General features: G+C 33.8%; 1 pseudogene; it reads left to right on the top strand.

Annotated features, from left to right (window-relative positions):
• The window catches only part of LOC124084832 (protein FRG2-like), a 102,423-nt pseudogene extending 84,758 nt beyond the window's left edge, over nucleotides 1-17,665 (top strand).
• Nucleotides 17,666-23,672: the final 6,007 nt, after the last annotated feature.

Below are 23,672 nucleotides of genomic sequence, written 5' to 3' on the forward strand. Positions count from 1 at the left end.
TTAGTTTGTGATTTTGTTTGATCAATTTTCACAGTGGTTTTCAACTCTGGTGGGAGATAAAAATTGCTTCTAGAACTTTCATACAACATCAGAGCTTGGGTTGCACCATTAGGGAGTGATTGAGTAAGTCTGGGGTGATATCTGGAAATTGATTTTAAACTTGCCTTTAGTAATTGTTATATAAAATAATTTTTGAACCACCTGTTTATCTTAGACTCTCCTTAATAACAGAGCCTCACAGAACAGTAGGTGATAGCACTCCCGATGACTGACTAATCTACTTGTCTCTTGATGAATTAGTGAAAGAGGGAATATACTTTTTTCTTTTTGAGTTTCTTACAGATTGCATGTTTATATGTCATATATAATTCTGCAGCATAGTGTGCATAGTTGGAAATTTAAACCTTATGGAATCCTTTTGGCATATATATGTACACATGTGTGTGTGTGTGTGTGTGTGTGTGTGTATATATACACATACATATACATGTATATCTTTTAGTTGGATATCACGATATGATCTTCAGTCAGTCCTGAAGTAGCAATATCCTCACAAGGTATTACCAATGTGGATAGTTTGAAATCTGATGAAATTAGAACAGGAGAACCATCAAAGAGGAAAAGTTTTGTCATTACCTTGCTTTAATTTACTTTAAAGTCTGGATCTCTTGACTCTTTTATTAAAGTAAAAAATCTAAAACTTCCTAAGACAGCTGCCCTAAGAAACAGTTTCTCTTGGCTACAGGAACAGTAAATCCAGGCTTCCTAGGAAAAGAATTAGTTAATCCTTTGATCCATGGCATAGGAAAAAAAAGAAAATAGTAACCAGTTTGTGAATGAGGAGAATTCCTACAGATCCCTCTCATGTCCATTTGTAGTTTTTTCTTACACCTAACTATGAGTTTTTAGATAAGATTCCTAAATAAGAGAGAGTGGCCTCATCAGTGCATAATTAATTGTGGTGACTATAGAATAATTAGGGTGTTCTTTATAAGTCAAGTAAATAATGCCTTATTAAATATTAGCTAACTTTTATAGATCTGCAAGGGTCACATTGTCTATTGTTTTTATTATGATGTAAAATTCATGTAAAGGAGTCTTTTTTTTTTAATAAATAGTAAAATACACAGAAGGGGCTTCTACAGCCCCCTTGTGGCATGTAAAATGATTGAAGAAAACTTTCATAATGATTCAAAACACAAAAAGCAGTGGAAAAGACAACAAACAAACAAAAACTAAAACAGAATTTACTAGTGCCAGAATACTGAGGCATCCCTTTTTAGTACTTCATGGAGCTGTGATAAGGGCTGAAGTACCAGGAACCCTTTTTCTCGTCCTTGGATCAGGTCTTTCCATATGACAGAACCACAGTGAAAGCACAGAAGCTCAGCCTTTGCCTCCCTGTGCGATCTGGCTCATAGCTGGAGGGTGGATAGGCATCAAACTAGTGTTCCACTCTGAGGCATAGAGAGTGTCCCCAGCCCCACTTTCTTTATATCCACATGAGAAAAGGCAGCACTCAGGACACAAGCAAGTAAGAAGGAAATATGAGTGAGTGGTCAGTTCACTCTAGGGAGTACAAGGCCTGAAGCAAAGAACTTTAAGCAGGCAAAATTCCAATTTATAAATGATGATATCAATATCAGAAGAACATGCACAATACAGTTGTATATTCTTGTCGAAAATATGTGCATTTTTTATATAAATTAGCCAAACCACCAAATCAACTAAATATTGTAGAAAAATGTTTTGTCTTTTATATCTAGTACATAATTTTTAAAAAATTGTACAGAAACAGCATACCATAAATAAAGTAACGGGCACATAACAAACCCTTGAAAATGATTTAACATATTTTATTACAAAGAATGTAATTTATTACAAAAAATGTAAGTTACCAAATATAAAAATTGAGGAAAAAGATAGAAAAAAGATTGAGCAGGTAATTCCTTCAGAAAAAAAAGAGAAATTATTTATATAAAAATAATTTAATGTCTTTAGTATTTTGGAATTAAAATTTGAATTAATGATATACTATTTTATTTCCCTAACAAAATAGAGAATAATAATATAATTATAATAGTTATATTAATGATTAATATATATTATATCATTATAGTAATATAATTATTACTGTGTATATGGTGATTTGAGAAGGTCAAACATTGGATCTTGTGAATTGTAGGCAATTCACTGAGATATACTCCCAGCCCTTCAAATGTTGACTTTTAAAAATATCTAATCATTTGTATTAGAAAAGATATTGTCAAAAGTTGGCTCCAATATATTATATCCACAAAAATCTATGAATTCTCAGGTTGAGACTTTTTCAACAAACATCAAAGCTTATGAAATATTAACATTTTTTATACATGTTGAGGAAAAAAGTCTAAAAAAAGTTAAGTTTTATGTCAAGACTTAACTACAAAGATATTTATAAAGATATTTACTATAGAATTTGTAGAACAATAATAAGAGCATTGGAAACATATTTCAAACATGTTATATTATTAAATTAAATACAATTGTTATAGGCTGAAGTTTATCCCCTAAAATCATTTTATCTTACCCCCAAATAACACAGTAAGTGACTGTGTTTCAAATTAGGGTCTCTAAAGGAACAAATAATTTTGTTCACAACAGACACAAAATGAAGCCAATGTGACCATCTGTGTGAAAGGGAAAGACTACAGTGTTTAAGGCAGGAAGCCAGGCCTTGACCACACTATATTGCTATAGCATCCCAGCCCTCAGAAGAAATCAGCCCTGCTGATACCTTCATTTTGGACCTTTAAACCTCCATGAGAAAACATATTTCTGGTGTGTAACACACACATACACACAGAGACACACACACACACACACACATACACCCACACACAATCTGCAATAGCTGTAATGATAGCTCAAGCAAACTAATACAATAATAGTCAAGTGATAGAACTGGAGATGATGATTTGTCAATATTTTTTGTTTCAAGTAATATAAAAGGGTATTATAAGTGTGTCATTTAATGTGTGAAAAAAAACCCTCCTGCTTGCTTTAAATTTAATACTTCAAAAGAATGACCACATTTTCATTTCTGGAAAGTTTATTAAATTTATAACAAATGACAGTAATATAAGCACTATGACTAGAAATGCTAGCATTATTGCAAAAGTGTAAAGTTTCTGTACAATGGAAATGAGATGATTTTGATTCACGTGGAGTCATTTTAATGTTTACAAATTTTCATGATGATCTCATAACTATACTTTATGTTACAATATTTTAATGTTACTTCAGTGCAACAGCACATGGGTTAAATAAAGAAAATAATCATATATACTGAATGTTTGTTTTAATTTTTCCAGTTTTAAAATACAGGTAGTGATAGAATATAAATCTCATGTACATTACCCATTGCAACTAAGCTCAATTCTTTTCCAGTGTCATTTCAAGTTCCCTTCCCTGTTGCCATAGTTGCTGCTAAGAAAATGCATTTTTCTAAAAGATTTATAAATAATGATCGCAATGTTTTTAGCTCTTTGTAGTGAAATACAATATGCAATGCCTCTGAGAGGAATATAAATCCAAGCACCAGGGATCCATTCAGGTCACACTTGAGTCTTGTTACAAGTTGGGCAAGAAAAGTGTCTCAGTGGTATCCATTAATGTGCACTTTCCTAGACACTCAAAAGATAAATCCTATATAGTTAAGTTCTAAAAACATGTATAAGACCCCTTTTAAGCTTTATATCTGCTTTTGATACTCCAAAATGTTGTCAAACATAAAAAGATTACAATTCATTAACTGTTCTTTTTTTCTGATATTGCTTATTTCCATATTAAATTAAAATGCTTAATTTATGTGAACATGTTTTACAAAATACACACATTCTTACTCTCCCTAAAAATTTTGTAAATCATGATTTTTACTGAACAGGAAACAAAAGTATCTAAGGTCGATAATATGATTAAAATTATGGTTCTTGACCTAATCAGAATATAAAAATCCAAGCCTCATTCCACTCCATTTTTTTAACCAAAGACCAGTCATTTCATACTGATTGAATACTTGATTATGTTATTCTACATATATGGCATGCCATCTAAAGTGAAAAAAAAATGCACCTTCAAGAAGCCCAAACCAGAAAAATAACATAAGTATCTACCATCTAGAGATAAGAAAATTAAGCAAAGTCTGTGCACTCACATATATACATGTACACACACAAACATATGCAATATGCATATATGTTTGGGACACACATCTTTTGCATGGATATGATGTAGTAAGGAAACAATTTTTCAGTGACATAAAACAACAAAGGCTTATTTCTCATATTTTTATTCAATACTGTTCATTGAAAGGGTTTGCTCCTTAAGTCATAGGAACCCTAGGTTGACAAAATTTCTACCTGATTATGACATAACTATCTCATCATGAGGTTTCAGGCACTGTCAGGACAGGGGAATAGAGGACTGAAGCCCCCAGATCCCACAGGAGCAGTGAAAGAATTTGGCCTTAGTCTATCATCCAGTCATCCACATGGCCTTGTCTCAGGGCACACCATGGAGGACAGTCTTCCTCTCATAGGTCTGAAAAAAAGGATGATATGGATATGAAAAAAAAATCACTGGAAGAGCCAACCACAATGTTCTTCCACACAAATATTTATTCTTTTTCCTATTCTTATTTTGGGCCTCCAAGAAATGAATACTACCCATACACTCACATAAAATTAGCCTTTATTTTGTGGCCTGATCAAAAGAGGATATCCATCCTAATGTTGAGTTTGAATGGAGTGCAATCTTTTTATTATTAATTTAAGAACATATTAACAGCTTTGGCTAAGACTTAGTCATAGAATAATGAATACCTTGGTGCTAAAATATAATGACCTCTCCATAACATGTTTGTTTGCTTATTTTTCTCTTCCCAAACAATTTTCTCTTGTTTATATTTCCAAACATTTTGTCTTATCTGAAAACCTGAAGCACACAGAAATTCTGTTGAATATTAGTATGTGAATACTGTATTACTTTTAAGCTTTTAATTTTTACAGGCAATGTTTAAGTTGATATCATTAGCAGTAAATAAGACATGCCTATGGAAATGCAAAAGAACTTATTATAATACATCTTCTAAAAAGTTGAAGGGTGCTTTTGAATTAAGGATGTGTAAAAAATGTTCATAGCAGAATAGTTTAATACTAAAATCTCTGCTGACTTTCCTTTTTCCAATTCTTTTGACATAGTTTATTTGAAAAGACTTTTCTTCTATTTCTTTCCTCTGACAAAACTCCACTTCTTATTCCAAATTAGTTTGAATTCTGTCACAATTTTTGTTAATTCCAATACATTTATCAGAGAGGTGTAATAAAACTTATCTTTATTAACATAAATATCATTTACTCCCATCTCTAACCTATAAAATAAAATCACAATTCTTCAGGTATTAAGATAATCTATAAGAGCTACTAAATATCACCCATCAACTGTGAACAGAACATAAAATAATAGATCATTCTCCTTCCCTCAATCAGTTGGTTAGAAAGTGGAGTTATATATGGGTTATGAGAGCATTAAAAAAAAGACACATTGCCCCAGTATTATCCTCCTATATGAATTTTGCCTACAATGAGACTGAAAGTTATCTGAATTGACAAATCAAAAGGAACTCAGGAGGCACAACTATGTCAGGAAACAGATGCATCAAGGAAGAACACAAATTCCAGAACACAAATCCCACAAATTCCAGTGTGGCTGAAGCATTAAAAAACAAACAAACAAACAAACCCTGAGACTGTAGTTAGGTGAGATGAAAAGAAACTTGGAGGTTGAACTTTGAAGGTGATGAGACAGCACTGATTGCAAGCATTCAAAGAAAGCCACAAGATGCATGATTACTTCTTCCAAAAACAATGCATAAGGTGACTAGAAAGGTTCTCAGCCAATAGTTAACATCCACTTAACCACGTTCGGGTCCACATTAATATGAACTTGGCTTTTTGTATCCTATGATGTATCTAATGAATCAAAGTTTAGGGTTTTCATTCTGATATCCTCTATGTTTTCATTCATTTTCACCTTGTTTTAGCCCACAAAATACTTGATTGCTTATAATCTAGTATTAAAAAATACAACTGATAAAGAGATAAAAGTCTTCATAACACCATAATCAGATGCTACTTCATCCTGGATGGTTTTTACAATTTTTATTTGGGGAACTAAGAACTAAATTAACTGGGAGAGGCCAAGAATAAGATAAAGGGACATTATTTTGAGAAATATGGAAATGAAAAAAAAGAGATAAATGACATGTTCTTTGTATTAAAAAGATTCACCTCAGAGGCTTTAAATATGAAAAGTTTTTTTTTTATTTTTTAAATACTAGAATTGAAAAAAATCTTATTGCATAATCCTTGGATACTAAATTCAATCATCCTGTCTGCTTTGGAGGCAGAAGTAGTTCTATTTCAGTATAAGCCTAGGGTTCAAATTATCAATGGCAACCCAGCCTCTCCAGACCACAGTTCCTAAAAACACAAACTACCTTCTTGATCACACTTGTGTTATTATTGGCTTGAGATAAAACAACAGGGTTCATTGTCAGCTGTGCATTATGAAGCCCATGGTTCATATAAATGTTAATCAGAGTTATGAGAGTAGCTCCAGAGATTATGATAATTGTGTAGTAGGTAAGGCAAATGTGGATGTGATAGTTCAGGTGTAAACATGTAGTAATGAAGGATTTCATCACTTAAACTGTTTCCATACTCTGATTTAGAAATGTTGGGACAATAATCCATTAGCTTTTAGATTTTCCAACTGAAAAGAATAACTCTTATTTTATACTACTGCCTAAATTAAGATATGTTATTGGTAAGAGAAAAAAATAAAGTACTTCATCTATAAAGTAATATATATACTGTATTGATTATATATATATATATATATATATATATATATATATATATATATATATATAATCAATACAGTCATATATGTGGACTTGAGACCTCAAACACTATAATAATAAACACAAATACTATATTATAAATGTATTTGCATGTCAGAAAACAACTATTAATTTTTAAAATATTTTAAATATCAAACTATTTAACATTTTGTGAATATATATGCAAAGATAAAAGTAAAGTGGTGCCTTTTCCCATCAGCCTCTCCCTAGTGCCATGTTGTAGGGACTTGAGACTTGAGGTGGGGTAGCAGCTGGTATTATGCACAGTGTGGAGGCCTGGTGGCAGGATGGGAGCCCAGCAAATTATAGCTAGAACCAGGGAACCATCATTATGTTCTCATTGACAGAAGTGGTCATCAGATTCTTAATAGGCTTGCCCAGACTCTACTAAGATATATTGGTCCCCTGGACATTATTCTCACAGAGGTACTCATTGAATTCTCTGGTTTCTAGACAATAGGAGAGAGAAAGTGGTGAGGCACTAAAGCACTGATAACCCACCACTTTTAAAGGAAGGGGATCATATAAGGACAAACCATTGGAAAGAGGTACGATATTCTCTTCCTATTTCCAGTGAGAGCTGCATCCAAAGACAAGAATCAGAACCCAATCCAAATGAAAATTCCAAAGAAACTAATCTCAAAGCCAGAATCCAGATTGCTAGATCAGAATAAAAGTTGAGTTCAGATGAGGGAAAATCTAGGTAAAGGAAAATCATTTCCAAAGACAGCAGCCAAATTCAAACATGGAACTGTCCAGAAAGTGAGTGCAGTTTGAATTTGGAAAAGAGACAAAAGTCCTATTATGCTGGACAGAGGAGCAAAATTGAACAGATTTATGTGGTCTGCCAACAAAGAGCCCTGTGCACTACCAATGGGCATAAGAAGCAGTCCAGAACCTGGGACCCAAGAAATAACCCACCACTTCAGAAAAGCCTGTGACCTTCCTGAGTGCAATATCTGAGGCAGTTAATCAAGATACAGTCAAGGTCCAGGCTCAGCAAGTACCTTCTCTGTTGGCCTGTGAGCAGCTCTCTGAGTTTGTTCAGCTCTGGGGACTTCTGTGGCCAACTAGACAGCCTCTGTTTGCTGATTTCTGGCTTGTCCTAGCCCTAATATCTCTGCCTCCTCATGACCTATCCTGGAATGAAGCCAAATCTCAGAATCCCCCTAAAAAGGATTCAAGTCTACCTTGATCCTGGTCAGGAGGTAACTGATACAGTCTGTGGGAACATAACTGGTTCTGACTCTGTTGCCACATAACTCTAATTAGCAGAGTTAGAACTTCTAGAATTACAGACAAATACCCAACACCTCTTAAAGACCTACAGTTTCTTCATTCTTCTGCGTGATTTGCAGGGGTGATTTTAGACATGCTGTGTAAATAATAGCATGAGCCAGTCATAGGAAAGGAAATTAATGTACTCAGAAATATGAAGTGTGTGTTTTATTGTGGATTAAGATTAAATGTTGGGCTGGGGATGTGGCTCAAGCAGTTGCGTGCTCGCCTGGCATGCGTGCGGCCCGGGTTCGTTCCTCAGCACCACATACAAATGTTGTGTCCGCTGAAAACTGAAAAATGAATATTGAAATTTTCTCTCTCTCTCTCTCTCTTTAAAAAATAAAATTAATTTTAAAAAAGATTAAATGTTAAATTTCATGTAAAAAAGATAAAGTGGTCACAGCCAGGTAACTGTATTTTTGTGGTTATACCCAACCTAAATTATCCTGAGCAACCATTGAGGAGAAACCTGACAGAAGAGAGCTCCTAGCTTCAAAGAAGGCTGGGAAATTGGGAAGCAGGATGATAACAATGAGTTTGAACCATTTATAGTATTCAGTTCTTAAAAGTTATGTAATTACTTTCATTTTCTTCCAAAATATTAATTTTTACAATATAAAAATTTGAATTCAAACAAATCTAGATTCTTTTTGTATGTATGTTTTTTCTTTTTTCTAGCATATGTGCATAAGGATTGTGTATTTATAATCTAAAAGCATTACAATTGTATGTTTATGTATTGGACACCTTACTTTGCAAAATAATGAATACTGTGTGCCAAGATATGTAATCTTTTTCACACTTTACGGATATTATCTTCTATAATGGCATTCAATTTCTACATCTGTTCTTTATTTTTCACAAATTAGAAATTTACTTGTTTTGAAGCAAGTTTGCTTCTCATATACCATTATTCTGAAACATTTCTGTAATTTATTGTCTCCAAAATATTTACTATTTATCCTTTTTTTTAAAATTTTCTATTTATTCTTTCAGTGGTTGCCTTATACATTTATTATTTTTTCTGACTTCTTAGTGTGTTCTCACCGTGTCACACTCTTCTGATTCATAAGGGAGTGCTCTATTGTTGTATATTTGTTATGCCACTTTAGCATGTTGGTATTTAAAATCTTACCTTGAGTCATATTTACTTTCATATTGCTTTGCTTTTTCTGTTTTAATATTGGTTCTTCTTATTTATATATTATAAAAGGATTCATTTTGACATAATTATAAAAACATGGAATATAATTTATTGTAATTCAGTCTGCCATACTTCCGCTTCTTTCTTCTACCTTATTGAGCTTTCTGTTACTTACTTAGCTTTTTTTTTCTTTGAATTTTTTAACTTATTGTCTTGTGGATGAACAGGATGGTAAGAATCACTTTGGTATATACATAGATGCACTTAGGGAAGTTAAGTCAGATTCATTCTACTGTCTTTCCCCATCCTATTCCTCCTCCCTTCCCTTCATTTCCTTTTGTCTAATCCACTGATCTTTCTTCTATTATTTGTTTATCTAACCCCTTATTTTGGATGAGCTTCTGCCTATCAGAAAAAACATTTGGCCTTCAACTTTTAGGGACTAGATTACTTCACTTAGCATTTAGCGTCTGGTTACATCCATTTACCAGCAAATTCCATAATGTCATTCTTCTTTATGGCTGAGTAATATTTCATTGTGTATACATATCACATTTTCTTTATTCATTCATCTATTAAAGGGCATCTAGGTTGGCCCTATAGCTTAGATTTTGAATTATGCTGCTATAAACACTGATGTGTCTTCATCACTGTAGTATGTTGATTTTGAACCCTTTGGATATATACTAAGGAGTGGGATAGCTGGGTCATATAGTTGTTTCATTCCAAGTTTTTTTGTTTGTTTGTTTGTCTATTAGTACCCGTGATTGAACCCAGGGGTGCTTAACTACTGAGAAACATTCCAGCCCCTTTTCATATTTTCATTTGGAGTCGCCAAGTTGCTTAGGGCCATGCTAAGTTGCTGAGGCTGGCTTTGAACTTGTGATTCTCCTGCCTCAGCCTCCTGAGCCACTAGGATTTCAGGTATGTGCCACCGCGCCCAGCCCATTCCTAGTTTTTTGAGGAATCACTATACTGCTTTCCAGAGTGGTTTCTCTAATTTGCAGTTCCAACATCAATGTATGGGCATACCTATTTTCCACATTCTTGCCAGCATTTATCATTAATTGTATTCTTGATAATTTCCATTCTGACTAGAGTGAGATGAAATCTCAATGTACTTTTAATTTGCATTTCTCCAATTGCTAGAGATGTTGAAAATTTTTTTCATATATTTATTGACCATTTGTATTTCTTCTTTTGAGGAGTGCCTGTTTTGTTCATTTGCCCATTTATTGATTGGGTTCTTTGTTTCTGTGGCGGTAAGTTTTTTGAGTTCTTTGTATATCCTGGATATTAATGCCCTATCTGAGGTACAGTTGGCAAAGATTTTCTCCCATTATATAGGCTCTCTCTTCACCCTCTTGATTGTTCACTTTGCTATGAAGAAATTTTTTAATTTGACACCATCCTATTTATTAATTTTTTTATTTTACTTCTTACACTTTAGGAGTCGATTCCTGAGCTGATGTGTTGGAGTGTTGGGCCTATATTTTCTTCTAGCAGGTGCAGGGTTTCTGGTCTAATTCCTATATCTTGATTCACTTTGAGTTGAGTTTTGTACAGGATGAGAGATAGTGGGTTAAATTTTATTCTGCTACATATGGATTTCCTGTTTTTCCAGCACATTTATTGAAGAGGCTATTTTTTCTCTAATGTATATTTTTGGTGCCTTTATCAAGTAAACAATAACTGTTTTTATGTGGATCTGTCTCTGTAACTTCTATTCTATTCCATTTTATCTTCATGGTCCCAATACCATGCTTTTTTTGCTTACGTTAGCCCTGTACCATAATTTAAGGTCTGGTATTGTTTCCTGCATCACTTTTCTTGCTAAAAATTGTGTTGGCTGTTCTGGGCCTCTTATTTTTCCAAATGAATTTCATGACTGCTTTTTCTATTTCTATGAAGAACATTATTGGGATTTGAGTGAGAATTGCATTGAGTGTGTGTGTGTGTGTGTGTGTGTGTGTGTGTCACTCTTGGAAGTATGGCCATTTTGACAATATCAATTCTGCCTATTCAAGAACCTGCATGATCTTTCCATATTCTAAATTCTTCAGTTTTTTCTTTAGGTGTTATATGGTTTTCATTGTAGAGGTCCTTTGTCTCTTTTGTTAGATTAATCTCCATTATTTCATTTCTTTGAAGCTATTGTGAATGGGATAGTTTTCCAAAATTCTTTTTCAGCAGATTTATTATTAACCTATAAAGGCATGATTGATTTATGGGCACTGATCTGGTATCCTGCTATTGTGCTGAATTCATTTATGAGCTCTAGACGTCTTCCATTGGACTTTATTGAGTATTCTAAACATAGGATCATGTAGCCAGCAAACAGAGATAGTTTGGGCTCTTCTTTTTCTATTCACATCCCTTTAATTTTCTTCTATTGTCTTATTGACCTGGATAGAGTTTCAAGGACTATGTTGAATACTCGTGGTGAAAATGGGCATTCTGGACTTGTTTCCATTTTAAAAGGAAATGCTTTCATTTCTTCTCTATTCAAAATAATGTTGGCCTTGGGTTTGTCATATGTAGCTTTTACAGTGCTAAGGTAAATTCTTGTCTTCCTAGTTATTCTAGTGTTTTAAACATGAATAGGTGCTATCCTATGTCAAATGCTTTTCCTGCATCTATTAGTTAGTATGGCTATGGATTTGTCAATTTTCTGTGTCATTTCCAAAAGACCAACTCTTTGATTTGTTGATATTTTGTATCAGTTTGAATTCATTGATTTCAGCTCTATTGTAATTTCTTCCCATCTTCTACTGATTTTGGTGTTGCATTTTTCTTCCTTTCCTAGGTCCTGGAGATGTATTGTTAGGTTATTTCTTTGGCATATTCCTATTTTTTTTTTTTTCATATATGAGCTCAATGGTATGAATCTCCTCTTATAACCTCTTTCATACTGGCTCAGAAAATTGGATATGTTGTATTACTATTCTCATTTACTTCTAAGAATGTTTTTATTCGTCCCCTGATTTCTTCTGATATGCATTAATCATTCAAAATTGATTATTTAATCTCCATGTGTTAGAGTGGTTTCTGTTTTATTTTATTACTGATTTCTAATTTTGTTCCTTGATGATCTCATAGAATGAAATGTATTTTCTCTATTTTTTTGTATTTGTTAAAATTTGCTTTGTGACTTAAAATATGGTCTGTTTTAGAAAATGTTCTATGTCCTGCTGAGAAGAAAGTGAATTCTGTCATTGATGGATAAAATATTCTATAGAGGTCTGTTAGGTATAAATGATTAATTACATTTTTAGTTATGTAGAATATTAGTTTTTGTTTGAATGTTCTATTCAGTAGTGAGAGAAGTGAGCTAAGTTTACCCAGTATTATTGTATTATGGTCTATTTGATTCTTAATATTAAGAAAAGTTTATTTGATGTTCTTAGATGTTTCTTGTTTGGGGGCATAAATACTTATAATCACTGCATCTTGTTGATGTAGGATTCCCTTAAGCAGTATGACATTACTTTCTTTGTCTCTTCTTATGAATCTTGATTTGAAGTCCACTTTATCTGATATGAGAATAGCAACCCTTGCTTGTTTAGGAGTCCTATGTGAATAGTATGTTCCCCCCCCCCCCTTTTATTTCAACTTCAGTCTTGGTTTTTTTTGCCTGTGAGGTGAGACTATTGCACGCAGAATATTTTGGTCTTATTTTTTATTCCAATCTGCCAGCCTATGTCTTTTGATTGAAGAGTTTAGACCTTTTACATCCAATATTATTATTAAGAAATTATTTTTTATTTTCTGTCATTTTGATTTATTTCTAATATTTAAATTGCTCTTGATAACCCATTAATTGACTATTCTTCTAGTGTTATTTCTCTATGAGTTTTTGTTTTCATCTTTCATTCCTTCTTCATAAAGTATTTTATTGGATATATTTTATAGTACAGTCTTCCTATTTATGAATTCTTTGAGCTTATGTTTATCATGGAAGGATTTTATATCATCTAAATTCTGAAGCTTAATTTTTCTGGATATATTATTTTTGGTTGGCATCCATTCTCATTTATAAACTTGGTATATATTATTATAAGCCTTCCTAACTTTTATTGTTTGGGTTGAGAAGTCAGTTGAAATGTGACTGGTTTATCAATAAATGTGACCAATCATTATTCTCTTGCAGTTTTTAAAATTCCATCCTTATTTTGTATATTAGGCATTTTTATAATAATGTATCTTGGAGTGAGTCAATTGTGATTTTGTGTATTTGGAGTCTATATGCTTCTTATATTTGAATTTCCATCTCACTCTTATGGTGTGGAAAATTTACTGGTATTATTTTCTTGAAAAGATTGTTCATACTTTAGTTTGTATTTCATGGACTTCGTTTTTCTAATGAATCTTAAATTTGGCCTTGAAATGCTATGCCAGATTTCTTTTTTTTTTTTTTTTCTGGTGCTGGGGATTGAACCCAGGGCTTTGTGCATGCAAGGCAAGCACTCAACCAACTGAGCTATGTCCCAGCTCTACTCCAGATTTCTTGAATATTCTCTTCATGTCTCTTGACAGATTTTCTTTATAGTTGATTTTATTTTCAATGTTATATACATTGAGTCTTGAAAATCTGTCTTCATAATGGTCTAATCTATTGGTGATACTTTCCATTGAATTTTTAATTTGTTTACTGATTCTTTGAGGATTTCCATTTGGTTCTTTTTTGGAATCTCTACCTCTTTATTGAAGTCACCTTTCAGTTTTTATATTTTCTCTCTGATTTCTCTCCTTACATTGACTTTTAGCTCTTAGAACAGTTTAACTAGGAACTTTCTAAATTCCTTTTCTGATATGTTCTCCACTGTAGTGTCAATGAAACCTGTTGCTGTCACATTATGGACTGTTTGAGATGGTTTGTTCCCTTGCCTTTTTATATTCTTTGCACGTCTACACATTCTCAGTATAGTTCAGGCATCTTTTTTTTAATTGAAGGACTACTTTGTGAGCTTGTTTTTTGCAAGAGCTCTGGGTTGAGAGAATATCCAAATAATGATATCTTAATTCAATGTATGACATCTGCTCATCCCAATATCGGCACTACTTTAAAAGATACCGTACAGCTCTATTGACTATGATCATGAGAGACAAGCCTCATACTTTTCAACCTTAAAAGAAACAAAAACTTGTTGCAATTGTTCTTTATGGTTCCTCAAGTTAGGGTATAAATCTATAATAAAGTTATGGTATAGATCAAAATTAGTGATTAAATTTAATAAACATACTATAATCTTAATTAAGGGCTAAAGTGGGGGTGGGAGAAAGAATGGACAAAAAGTTGAGGGATGGGGGAAGAGAGAGAGAGAGAGAAAGAAAGAGATAGGAAAGAGAGAGAGAGAGAGAGAGAGAGAGAGAGAGAGAGAGAGAGAGAGAGAGAGAATAAAAATAATTTATACCAAGGAAGAAAATAAAATTAGATGAATGATTGGTAATTGATGTAGTAGCTGATAATGCAAGAGGATAAGCAGGGGATAAGAGAAGCAAGTATAAACTGGACCTAGGAAAACAAAGGCTGATACCAATTAGTACTTTAAGCCATTAGATAAAATAAACTCAAATGGGTTGATGGTATAATATTGGCTATGAGGCTAACAATTATTATTGAAGTTAAAAATCTATTTAAATGACCAAAGTTGACATTAGTGTTATTTATACTAAACCATATTAAGATGTAGAAAATTCTTGTGGAATCTTGGCTTAGATTTCATTGGGGTTTGGACATTTAGCAGATATCTGAAACTATCTGCCTGTGGATCTCCCCCAAGTTTCAGGGACACAGGAACCAATTTCCTACTAGCAGCTTCTGGTCTTTCATCTTAGAGGCCTGCAATTGGCTGTTCAGAGGGTTCAGTGTTTTCAGTTGGCTGTTTCTATTGTGTGCAGTATGCACTTCAGAATGCAGGCGCCTGTAGTGCCCCTGTGATTGCTGTGGATCACCATGTACCTAATCCTCTCTACAGGATCTTTTTTCACAGTAGGAAGATCCCGTGACTGTCTGTGAATGCAAGAACTCTGATTGTAACTGGGCATGGTGGCACACACCTGTAATCCTATCTGCTTGTGTGGCTGTGGCAGAAGGATCACAAGTTCAAAGCCAGCCTCAACAATTTAGGCACTAGGCAACTTAGTGAGACCCTGTCTTAAAAAAAAAAAAAAAAGAGGGCTAGGGTTGTCGCTCAGTGGTAAAGCACACCTGGGTTCAATCCAAATGAAAAAAATGAACCCCGGTTGTAGTTTTTCTGTGGGTGTTCTATGACTATGACGCAGAGTTGCAGAGTTATTTCCCTGGCTTATGCCACTGTCGGAGGTACAGTTGTGAGGCCTTAGGTGGTTCACCTGAACTCTAGCTTCCACTGCCCTAGGTTATGAATGGCCCCAGGTTGTGAATGGCCCCAGGTTGTGAATGATGGACATTGATTCCCTCTGTTTCCTGAGATACAATGTCCCACATGTTTTCAAATAATGCCTTTTCAATTTGCCAATGTGATAAGTCTGTGCCCCAGTTAAGGCTGGACTCATCCGCTTCCTACTGTGTAGTAATTTTCCAATAGGTCTCTATTTCACTAGATATTCAGGCGACTTCACTCTGATAAGGCTCCTTGATCCCAGGAACCATCCCTAGGCTTCCCATAGTACCTCCAAATGTCATTGGTCAAGGACTGGTGAATCTACTTTCCTCTGTTTGGGGCCAAAGCTGCTTTCTTGCTATCTCTGTCTGAGTCCTGCCAACAGACCCTGCACAAAGCTTTTTTGCTCTTGCTTGGGTCACAGATGCTGAGCAGGGTTAGGTGCACTCACCAGCACCAGGTCTCCACCAGCCTTGTCCATTTCCCTTGTTTGCTGTTTGTGGGGAAGGAGAAGAGGTTTCAGTGATTTGGGGGTTAATAGTGGTCCTTCTAGAAGTTCTTTGTGGCCAGATTCTTAAGAGATTACACTTCATGGGGCTTCCCTCTGATTTAATTTGCAGCTGTCCGGATGTGGGAAGACACTGTGCTATTTAAGGGGGTGATTGGTCAGCCAAAGTCTCCACCAGAAGGCTGTAGACCCCTGCCTCAGTTTTCTTTTCACAATTTGGTTTTAACCTGTTTTTTTATTGTATGGACCCTTCTGTTACTGTCAGACTTTAAATTTTGTCTTTCTTTCCAAATGTTGTCAAGTGGTTGAGTTTAAGAGATTTTCTCCACACCTTGTCTTTCTCTCTCTGTTGCCCCTCCCCCCTTGTCATCTGCAGGTTTGGGTTTGGGGTTAGGAAACCCTGAGTTGTTTTGTACTCTGGTAACCTATCTTCCATTCTCTCCATGTCTCTCACTTTGTAATATTGAATCTTAAGAGCATTTAATTTGTTGCCCACCTCTCAATTTGGCTTCCCCCCCCCCCCTTTTGGTAGCAGGGATGGAATCCAGGGTCAATTAATCATTAAGCCACATCCCCAAACCTTTTTTTATTTTATTATTTTATTTTATTTTTTTTTGAGGCAAGCCCTCCTTAAGTTGCTTAGGGCCTCACTAAGTTGCTGAGGCTGGCTTTGAACTTGCAATCCTCCTGTCTCAGCCTCCTGAGCTGCTGGGATAATAGGTGAATTCCAGCACACCCAGCTCAATTCTGCTTTTCCTCCATGGCCTCCTTTCTGTGTTTTGAGGAGACTGGAACTTGCTGCCTAGCTCACTTCCACAGTCTTCCTGTCCCCTTTTTCTCTTTCTGTTACTGTTATAGTTCAGATATAAAGTATCCTACAAAACCTAATGTGTAAAACAACACATGAGTGTTTAAAGGTGAAAAGATCAGAGCCTTAACCCAGTTAGTGAATTAATCCCATGATAGGGATTAACTGAGTGGTAACTGAACGCTGGTGGGGTCTGCCTGGATGAGGTGGGTCACTGGGGGCATGTCATGAGGTATGTATTTTATATCTGGTGAGTGGAGCTCTCTCTGCTTCCTGATTGGATGTCTTGAACTGCTATCCTTTGCCACACTCTTCTGCCATGATGTTCTGCCTCACCCTGAACTTTGAGGAACGGAGAAGGCTGTCTATAGACTGAGATCTTTGAAACTGTGGACCTCAAAATAAACATCCTCCTCTAATATTGTTCTTGTCAGGTCTTTTGTCATAGCAGTGACTAAAGCTGACTAAAACACATAAGAACAATGCTACTTCAGCTTGCTACGTTTCTGTTTGTTTGTTTGTTTTAATGAAATGTCTAGACAAAATATTTGTCTGATGCTTAGCTGTTAATTATTGCCCCTTTTTATGACTTTCTTCTGGAAAATATACATATTTTGTAATGATATATATATATATATATATATATATATATATATATATATATATATATATCATATTTAAGATTTGGGGATAGTGGGTTAGTAGATATGAAGAGCTTCCAATTTAAAGTAGGTTTTCATCATAATTCCTTTGTTCTAGGATGGTGTGATTCTCCTTCACACAATGCCTGGTTTTCTACATTCTAAAATAATAGAATATGAAACAAACAAGTCCCAAATAAGGTCTAATTCCCCACTTCCTGAATTTCTCTTATTCCTCTTCTTCCATCCTTATCACAAATAACCTGCCTATTCATTGCATAACCTATACTTACCCAATGAGAAGTGTCTAGCTGAGCCTGAACACAGCATTATCCTTGATCTTTGTATAAATTCTCCCCATTTATGAACAGAAAAAAAGTGATGTGATTGGGTAGGAAAAAAGCAATTTTGCTCTCCTATACTGGTACAAGGAAGGAAGGATAATTTAAATCTGTGAATATCTTTTCATTCTGAGGAAAGAGTGTGGAGTTCATGAAGAATTTTTCCTAACTTTTATAAAGGAAATCTAAAATATTTAATAAGATTAATTTGGAATATGTTTTCTTTCATGTAGCCAGTAATCTTTAATTGAGGGTTTATTCCTCCTTGTAAACATGGCAACAATAATATCTGGTTATCATTTCTCCTGTTGTTTCTTTTATAGAATCTAGACTGTATTGTTGGCCCATATAAAGAAGACAATTTAAAACAAAATTCCTCTTCTTAGCTTCTGCCGTTTGATTGAATATCAGTACAGTTTCCACAAATTCACTTTCTCCTTTGCTAGAACTTCTTTCCTCATACATATAATTTTTGGTGATAACTTATGATGAAAAAAAATGCCATTTGTAAAAAAAATCATTTATATTTTACAATGCAAAAATAATAGATGCTTAAAGGCCAAAAGTAGTTAACATTTAGTATGTTTTAATTAACTAGGTTTATTTTATAATGCAGGTAACCCTTTAAATGTTTTAATTAAATAAAAACACATGACTATTAGTAATTATGAGTTTAAATACCATCTCTATTTAAAATCAATATAAAAATGACAGAGTAATTTATCAATTATACCTTGACTACCTTGTATTCTATATGTTTAAAAGTATATTCTAATATATTTACTGTTTACTGAAATAAGTATGATGAATAGTGTTAAACTGTCCAAAAATCTAGAGTTTGACCTACATATGACAGTAAAATTCACAGGACAGAAACAATTGTTCAAATTGACTTATCCATAGAGTTCTTTCAAACTGTGAATAACAGGAAACACAGAAGTTTGCCATTTGCTCAGAAGTTTTATCACATGATGATTTCCCCATCAGCCACATCAAATGCAGTTTGCATGCCATGAGAAAAAAAGTTCAACATCTATATTTTATGTGTTAGGAAAAGTCATTTATGTTTAATGAAAATATTTTGCTAAATAACTTTGATTATGTGGACTTTTAATAGTAAATCTTTAAGTTTATATTTAGATAATTTTATTAATTTAATCCAGCAGTATGTATTGTCCTATTCTGTGTTGTGAAGACAGAGATAAACCAAATCAATAAAATTTAAAAGGAGACCTGAAAGTATGCATTGATTGTCCTGTTTTATTTTATACTATCAGCTTCTATTTTTTATGTTTCTCTTTCTTATGAGATTGCTCTAATATTCACTTATAATTCCTCATACTATTAAAACTTCTACTGTTTCTATTATCCATATAAAATTTTTCTATGTTGTGTTGGGACAAGATTAAATTTACATAGATTTAATTATAGAGAACAAGGATTTAACCTGAGCACTGACATTTTTTTTAACTGCAAGTTGAATACATTCCCATTGCTTTTTAAAGAAAATTTGTGCTAGAACACTTTCAGATACTATTGGATTTGTTTCTACTGCAAGAAAATTTAAAAGTAAAGGAAAAAAGCGTAGAATGTTATTAGAATAAAGTTTCCAACCCAGTTTTGCAGATATCAGAGGTTTATATCATTTGACCTTTAGTTAAATTTCTTAGCCTTCAGGATTAAAGACTCTATAGTAGCATTAAGTATTATTGCTCTTATCTTCATCATCTAAATGCAATCTTTAGACTACTTAAGATTCACCTCTCACTGCTGGGCACTTTATTTAACACCTCTGTAATTGTAAAGAGGGCTTTGATGAGTGTATTAAGGTTTCCCTAGCTTCTGAGTGAATTGCCTGTTTAGTAGTAGATAAGCAGACTTCAAGCACTGTTGAGATTATCAACATTTGTTTCCTTTGATTTCTTCATTTTCCAATTTCTTTAAAATATACCTTTTCCTCACTACTGTGAAATCATGCAAGCAAGCACCATGTTAAGGTGGAAGGAACACAGAAGGACTTAGATGTCAATTGCATTTTTAACTCCATCATTAACTTCTAGTAAGATCTTGAGAAAATTAATAAAATTACTTGCAGAACAGAGGAACAGCTCAGAGATCTTTTGACTGGGAAATATTAGGATTATTCAAGAATTTTGTAATGCCTACTATGTATTCTTTTCTGTGATTCATGGACATGTAATGTGAGTAAATATATCACCTATCCAATGAAGTTTTAAATCTAGTTATCTTTTTTTTAAACTACTTTCTATATTTAATGGAATGACAGAGATTTTTAAAAAGCTAACTATTTTACACATGAAATAAAATGTAATTTCCCAGCCCTTTAGATAAATTTAGACATCTGTATGTGTTATCATTTAACTTTAAGAGTGAGTAACAGAGTATCACTTTCTGTGACAATAAGTAAGTATACTATGAGAATTGTCACCAAAAGACCATGGGCATGGTGCCTAGGGTCAGAGGCACATGTTCTTCCCCCATGAAATGCATCCCAGAGAAATGCATGGGATGGAAGGAACTGTCAAGTTCTAACTCCCAAATGAGAGTGAGTTTCACCTCTTTCAACAAAGAAATGAAAACAGTCACACAACTTGAGGATCCATTCCTGGGATCCAGAAGCTTTAATTTTAGATGTGCAGAAGATAGCATAGGGACAAGATGTTCTTGGTAAAAATATTAAGTAAATAAAATAAAAAGTATAACTTAAATTTCTTTATCATTCACAGTGTGAAATATATTTTTTACCTGTATCTTATGTTCTAATTATTTTATGTACATGACAAAACTGGGTAGTCAAGATTTCTCTTCACATACTCTTTCTGTGCTTGACTATTTTAAATTCAATGTTTTCATTAACACCTTTATCCAAGTCAGGGCTTCTGTTTCAACCATTGGCATACACCTTCCCACTCTTTAAAGGCTGAAGGTATTTGATATGACATATATCACATCTGCTATGCCCATTTTGTAAAAGATGAACTTAGCAGTTGAAAACAGTTGAAAATTGCCAGCCCTATTATCTAAAGCAGAAATCATATCATTCCTTTCTCCTACCATAAAAACTGAGCCACATACAGAAGTGATATGTGAAAATTCCTTCTGTACCTCCACAATTTTTAAAATTTGCCTTTATTATTCATCTAAGTAATAAATTGCTAGTTAAGACACGAAGATTCAATGTTCTTTGTTAGATTTTTGGAGACAACAAGCAAGAGAGGGCAGTAGCCAGTTCTCAGTAAACACAGATTCTGAATCCACACATTAAACCAACCTAGGATCAAAACTATTTTCAGGGGGAAAAAAGTACTAAATATTGTGCCATTTTTTCTTATCATGATTCCCTAAACAATATAATATAACAACTATTCGACTACCAGGTATCTTGTGTTAGGTATTATAAATAGTCTAAAGAGATTTAAAACATATGGAAGGATATGTATAGGTCATATACAAATACTATAGCATTTTAGATGGCATATTTGAGCTTCCACTAATTCTAGTGTGTTCAGAAGGTGATAGAATTATATCCACATGGATACAAGGGGTAACTGTATGGGCCATATAAACTCTGGAAACATTATCATGGTTTCCAGGGATCATGAAGAATAAGGTGTCTGGAAACTTAAGAGTGAAATTTGCTAGACTGCTAGCTTCTTGTAGAAATTTGCAATGCCTTATTTCACAAGAAGCACCTAAGCATGGTTCCTAGATGAAACATGGAGTGAATGAAGGGACATTGGTCAGACATTAGCCAAATGAGATTGATATTGATTTCAGATGAAATTCTTGAACCAATTATAAACAAACTTATTAGTGAGTACCTGAAAGAAGGAACAGATACCACTCAGCTTCAATAAGGGTTCACAAGGACTAAGCCATGTCAGACTAATTCAATTTTTCCTTTTAATAGGGTTAGTAGCTTAATAGATCAAGGGATATTAAAGAGGCTTCAGACAGGTCTGGATTTCAGCCAGACATGACAAGTTTTCTGATGTTTTCTATGTTGACAAGATAATTAAAATGAACTGAATTTAGAAACAATTTCTCCTTGAGGAAAAGTGTACGGTAAAGTATAAATAATTTTAAAGTATTAAAATAAGTTAAGAATACTAAAATAAATGGTGAGAGTTATTATGTATTGCAATCCTTATAATTAATTCTCCATTATAGAACAGCAGAATTCTAAGGCATACACATTTGCTTTTCTTCACAAAACCACTTGGTCTAAGTTTGCTAGTGCAATTTATAGTTTAATAAATCCTGCTTAAACCCTTGTGTTCTTTCTTCACCTTAGAGTTACTATTCAACCAACTTCATGGTTTGTAAGACTCATAATGGTCTATAAGTTGAAAATTATTGAAGTTGGGTGGGTAATGGCTATTTGAGTAGGTGATTGTATTAGTCTACTTTTATATATATATTTAATGTTTCCATAATAAAAATTTAAAATAGACCCAGGGATTTTATGACACTCTATCATATTTGTTTATATTATTATGGAAGTCTAATTATTGACTAATAATGTGTGCTAAATTAGTAGAATTGTAATATATAGAACAAGAGAACATGCTGTGCCATGATACAATGATTAAACAACAATGGAATAATGATACACTATTTTAACAAGCATTTTATGACAATAGATAAGAGACTGAGGCCTAAATCTAATGGTGATAGAGTGCCTATATCACTTGAAAAAAAATATTCTCTTCAAACTGATAATGGCATGAGAAGAATTGGCAAGAAAAATTAATGATGAAAACTTCCAAATTTGGGGGCTAATCTAGAGTAATCCAAGGGAGTATTATGCTAATATAGTTGAAGAGGAAGATATAGATAGATATAGATATACTATAGATGGAGATATAGATACCCCTACCCACACAACATGTTACTTTTCAAATTAGAAAGTAAAACATGTCCTATGGACTCCACCACTTTCTGCTACATTATCATTTGGCATACTGGTTTTTCCTCCAATGATCACCCTCATGAGATATATAGTTCAAATGTACCTCAATTGTCGTCGGTTAAGAAACATGCATAGTGAGTTGGCACCAAGAAATGTGATTTCACTTGCCCTAGTGGTTCAGTGTTGTTACAATAAGTAAGAACGACTGTAAATGGAAACCAAGTAAAGCATTAAACGTGGTTTTAGAGATGATTGGTACAGAAAAGACAAAGATGCATCCCTTACTAGAATTTAAGAAGTTTAGATTAGAAGAAACTATAAACACTTAAAGGTGGCCATGCTGGTGGCTGCCTATAATCCCCAGTGATTTGGGAGGCTAGGGCAGGAAGATGGCAAGTTTCTCAGCAACTTTGTGATACCCTGTCTTAAAATAAAAATAATAAAGTTCTGAGGATAAACTTCAGTGGTAGAATGCCCTTACATTCAATTAATCCCCAGTTAACTCCTCCCCAAACAAACAAACCATAAGCATTTGAAGTCTAGAAAAAAGAAAAAAGAAAGAAAAACCAACATTTTTATCACATTTCATGGGTCATTGTATTTTGAGACAATTCCTTTTTCTTTGGACAACTCTAATCATTCATAGGTTCAGAAAATGGTTTCCACGGACCTACTAAAAACTGGTCT

Source organism: Marmota monax, unplaced genomic scaffold, assembly GCF_021218885.2.
Source record: "Marmota monax isolate L192 unplaced genomic scaffold, Marmota_monax_Labrador192_F-V1.1 WCK01_AAM20220418_F8-fsc00106, whole genome shotgun sequence".
Lineage (NCBI taxonomy): Eukaryota > Metazoa > Chordata > Mammalia > Rodentia > Sciuridae > Marmota > Marmota monax.